Below are 5,181 nucleotides of genomic sequence, written 5' to 3' on the forward strand. Positions count from 1 at the left end.
ATTCCAAAAACATCTATGAAGATCAGTATTAATTAGATGAGCGGGGCTTTTAGCTTTTTGCCTCTGAACAGTTTTGGCATCTCACTCTATCATTTGAAATTCAGAATGATTGGCTTCTATAGGAACTCAGAATCCAGATAGTGTTATTGATTCTCCTAGTTAAGTATGATGTTTCTTGAACACAGCTACTGTATGAGTCTTGTCCGTGGCCCAAAGCACTCTGTCTTCCAGTATTACCACCGGATACATACATGCCACAGACACATAACTGGGTGAACCTTTTCAGATTGTGACTCAGCTTTGCTAGAGTCCCCAATTAGAGGTGTCCAGGGTTCTTAAGCACACTCTTTTTGCCTTGGATCACGACTTTATTTTTACCCTTGCCTTTTGGTTTAAAGGGCTATTGGCTTTTTCTGCTTGCTTTCTCTCTCTCTCTCTTTTTTTCGCACATAATCTCTCTTTTTTTGAATTCACTGCTTTTTCTTGTTTCAAGAATCATTTTTATGATTTTTTAGATCCTCAATAACATGTCTCCTTTTTCATCATTCTTTCAAGAGCCAAAATTCATGAACAACAAATTCAAAAGACATATGCACTATTCAAGCATACATTCAGAAGTCAAAGTATTGCCACCACATCAAAATAATTAATCTGTTATAAAATTTAAAATTCATGCAATTCTTCTCTTTTTCAATTAAGAACATTTTTCATTTAAGAAAGGTGATGGATTCATAGGACATTCATAACTTTAAGGCATAGACACTAAGGCACTAATAATCATAAGACACAAACATAAATAAACATAAGCATAAAAATTCGAAAAACAGAAAATTAAAGAACAAGGAGATTAAAGAACGGGTCCACCTTAGTGATGGCGGCTTGTTCTTCCTCTTGAAGATCTTATGGAGTGCTTGAACTCCTCAATGTCTCTTCCTTGCCTTTGTTGCTCATCTCTCATGATTCTTTGATCTTCTCTAATTTCATGGAGGAGGATGGAATGTTCTTGGTGCTCCACCCTGAGTTGTCCCATGTTGGAACTCAATTCTCCTAGGGAGGTGTTGATTTGCTCCTAATAATTTTGTGGAGGAAAGTGCATCCCTTGAGGCATCTCAGGGATTTCATGATGAGTGGGATCTCTTGTTTGCTCCATCCTCTTCTTAGTGATGGGCTTGTCCTCATCAATGAGGATGTCTCCCTCTATGTTAACTCCAACTGAATTACAGAGGTGACAAATGAGATGAGGGAAGGCTAACCTTGCCAAGGTGGAGGACTTTTCCGCCACCTTATAAAGTTCTTGGGATATAACCTCATGAACTTCTACTTCCTCTCCAATCATGATGCTATGAATCATGATAGCCCGGTCTATAGTAACTTCGGACCGGTTGCTAGTGGGAATGATTGAGCGTTGGATAAACTCCAACCATCCCCTAGCCACCGGCTTCCCTCTTGAATCTCTTTTCCATTGAGCGCCCTCTTCACAAATGTCTATGAGGACTTGGTCCAACCTTTGATCAAAGTTGACCCTTCTAGTGTAGGGGTGTTCATCTCCTTGCATCATGGGCAAGTTGAATGCCAACCTTACATATTCCGGACTAAAATCTAAACATTTCCCCCGAACCATTGTAAGCCAATTCTTTGGGTCCGGGTTCACACTTTGATCATGGTTCTTGGTGATCCATGCATTGGCATAGAACTCTTAAACCATTAAGATTCCAACTTGTTGAATGGGGTTGGTAAGAACTTCCCAACCTCTTCTTCGGATCTTATGTCGGATCTCCAGATATTCACTCTTTTTGAGTTTGAAAGGGACCTCGGGGATCACCTTCTTCATGGCCACAACTTCATAGAAGTGGTCTTGATGCACCCTTGAGATGAATCTCTCCATCTCCCATGACTCAGAGGTGGAAGCTTTTGCCTTCCCTTTCCTCTTTCTAGAGGTTTCTCCGGCCTTAGATGCCGTAAATGGTTATGGAAAAACAAAAATCAATGCTTTTACCACACCAAACTTAGAAGGTTTGCTCGTCCTCGAGCAAAAGAAGAAAGAAGAGAGTAGAAGAAGAAGGAATAGAGGAGATGGATGTGGCTTTGTTTTTCGGCCAAGGGGGAGAAGTAGTGTGTAGGTTGTGTGAAAATGAAGGAGTGAAGATAGGTTTATATAGGGGTGGAGAGAGGGGTAGGGTTCGGCCAATATGGGTGGGTTTGAAAGGAAAAGTGGTTTGAATTTGAATGGTGAGGTAGGTGGGGTTTTATGAAGGATGGATGTGAGTGGTGAAGAGAATGGTGGGATTTGATAGGTGAGGGATTTTTGGGAAAGAGGTGTTGAGGTAATTGGTGAATGGGTGAAGAAGAGAGAGAGTGGTGGGGTAGGTGGGGATCCTGTGGGGCCCACAGATCCTGAGGTGTCAAGGATAATTCATCCCTGCACCAAGTGGCATGCAAAAATGCTCCTTCTGCCAATCCTGGCGTTAAACGCCGGGCTGGTGCCCATTTTTTACGTTTAACGCCAGCTTCTTACCCATTTCTGGCGATAAAACGCCAGTCTGGTGCCCCTTTCTGCCGTTAAACGCCCAGAATGGTGCCAGACTGGGCGTTAAATGCCCATTTTGCTATCTTCACTGGCGTTTAAACGCCAGCAAATTTTCCTCCAGGGTGTGCTGTTTTTCTTTCTGTTTTTCATCTATTTTTGCTTTTTCAATTGATTTTGTGACTTCCCATGATCATCAACCTATAAAAGACATAAAATAACAAAGGGAAATAGATAAATATAACATTGGGTTGCCTCCCAACAAGTGCTTCTTTAATGTCAGTAGCTTGACAGTGGGCTCTCATGGAGCCTCACAGATGTTCAGAGCAATGTTGGAACCTCCCAACACCAAACTTAGAGTTTGAATGTGGGGGTTCAACACCAAACTTAGAATTTGGTTGTGGCATCCCAACACCAAACTTAGAGTTTGACTGTGGGGGCTCTGTTTGACTCTGCTTTGAGAGAAGCTCTTCATGCTTCCTCTCCATGGTTACAGAGGGATATCCTTGAGCTTTAAACACAAAGGATTCTTTATTCACTTGAATGATCAATTCTCCTCTGTCAACATCAATCACAGTCTTTGCTGTGGCTAGGAAGGGTCTGCCAAGGATGATGGATTCATCCATGCACTTCCCAGTCTCTAGGACTATGAAATCAGCAGGGATGTAATGGTCTTCAACCTTTACCAAGACATCCTCTACAAGTCCATAAGCCTATTTTCTTAAATTGTCTGCCATCTCTAGTGAGATTCTTGCAGCTTGTACCTCAAAGATCCCTAGCTTCTCCATTACAGAGAGAGGCATGAGGTTTATGCTTGACCCTAGGTCACACAGAGCCTTCTCGAAGGTCATGGTGCCTAATGTACAAGGTATTGAGAACTTCCCAGGGTCCTGTCTCTTTTGAGGTAATCTCTGCCTAGTCAAGTTATCCAGTTCTTTGGTGAGCAAAGGGGGTTCATCCTCCCAAGTCTCATTACCAAATAACTTGTCATTTAGCTTCATGATTGATCCAAGGTACTTAGCAACTTGTTCTTCAGTGACATCTTCGTCCTCTTCAGAGGAAGAATACTCATCAGAGCTCATGAATGGCAGAAGTAAATCCAATGGAATCTCTATGGTCTCAGTGTGAGCCTCAGATTCCCATGATTCCTCATTAGGGAACTCATTGGAGGCCAGTGGACGTCCATTGAGGTCTTCCTCAGTGGCGATCACTGCCTCTTCCTCCTCTCCAATTTCGGCCATGTTGATGGCCTTACACTCTCCTTTTGGATTCTCTTCTGTATTGCTTGGAAGAGTACTAGGAGGGAGTTCAGTAACTTTCTTACTCAGCTGACCCACTTGTGCCTCCAAGTTTCTAATGGAGGACCTTGTTTCAGTCATGAAACTTTGAGTGGTTTTGATTAGATCAGAGACCATGGTTGCTAAGTCAGAGTAGCTCTGCTTAGAATTCTCTGTCTGTTGCTGAGAAGATGATGGAAAAGGCTTGCCATTGCTAAACCTGTTTCTTCCACCATTATTGTTGTTGAAACCTTGTTGAGGTCTCTATTGATCCTTCCATGAGAGATTTGGATGATTTCTCCATGAAGGATTATAGGTGTTTCCATAGGGTTCTCCCATGTAATTCACCTCTTCCATTGATGGGTTCTCAGGATCATAAGCTTCTTCTTCAGATGAAGCGTTTTTAGTACTGCCTGGTGCAGCTTGCATTCCAGACAGACTTTGAGAAATCATATTGACTTGCTGAGTCAATATTTTGTTCTGAGCCAATATGGCATTCAGAGTATCAATCTCAAGAACTCCTTTCTTCTGATTCATCCCATTGTTCATAGGATTCCTTTCAGAAGTGTACATGAATTGGTTATTTGCAACCATTTCAATGAGTTCTTAAGCTTCTGCAGGCGTCTTCTTCAGATGAAGAGATCCTCCAGCAGAGCTATCCAATGACATCATGGACAGTTCAGACAGGCCATCATAGAAGATACCTATGATGCTCCATTCAGAAAGCATGTCAGAAGGACACTTTCTGATCAATTGTTTGTATCTTTCCCAAGCTTCATAGAGGGATTCACCTTCCTTCTGTCTGAAGGTTTGGACTTCCACTCTAAGCTTACTCAATTTTTGAGGAGGAAAAAACTTTGCCAAGAAGGCACTGACTAGCTTTTCCCAAGATTTCAGGCTTTCTTTAGGTTGTGAGTCCAACTATATCCTAGCTCTGTCTCTTACAGCAAAAGGGAATAGCATAAGTCTGTAGACCTCAGGATCAACCCCATTGGTCATGACAGTGTCACAGATTTGCAAAAAATCAGCTAAAAATTGATGAGGATCTTCCAATGGAAGTCCATGGAACTTGCAATTCTGTTGCATTAGAGAAACTAATTGAGGCTTAAGCTCAAAGTTGTTTGCTCCAATGGCAGGGATTGAGATGCTTCTCCCATAGAAGTCGGGAGTAGGTGCAGTAAAGTAACCAAGCACCTTCCTTGCATTGTTTGCATTGTTGTTGTTTTCGGCTGCCATGTCTTCTTCTTTGAAGATCTCTGTTAGGTCCTCTACAGAGAATTGTGCTTTAGCTTCTCTTAGCTTTCGCTTCAAGGTCCTTTCAGGTTCAGGGTCAGCTTCAACAAGAATGCCTTTGTCTTTGCTCCTGCTCATATGAAAGAG

General features: G+C 42.2%; 1 non-coding gene across 1 annotated transcript; it reads left to right on the top strand.

Annotated features, from left to right (window-relative positions):
• Positions 1-4,524: 4,524 nt before the first annotated feature.
• On the top strand, positions 4,525-4,632 carry LOC112798473 (small nucleolar RNA R71). The gene has a single exon (XR_003200083.1). It is a non-coding gene; the product is annotated as a small nucleolar RNA R71 (small nucleolar RNA).
• Positions 4,633-5,181: the final 549 nt, after the last annotated feature.

This window comes from Arachis hypogaea, chromosome 4 (assembly GCF_003086295.3).
Source record: "Arachis hypogaea cultivar Tifrunner chromosome 4, arahy.Tifrunner.gnm2.J5K5, whole genome shotgun sequence".
NCBI lineage: Eukaryota > Viridiplantae > Streptophyta > Magnoliopsida > Fabales > Fabaceae > Arachis > Arachis hypogaea.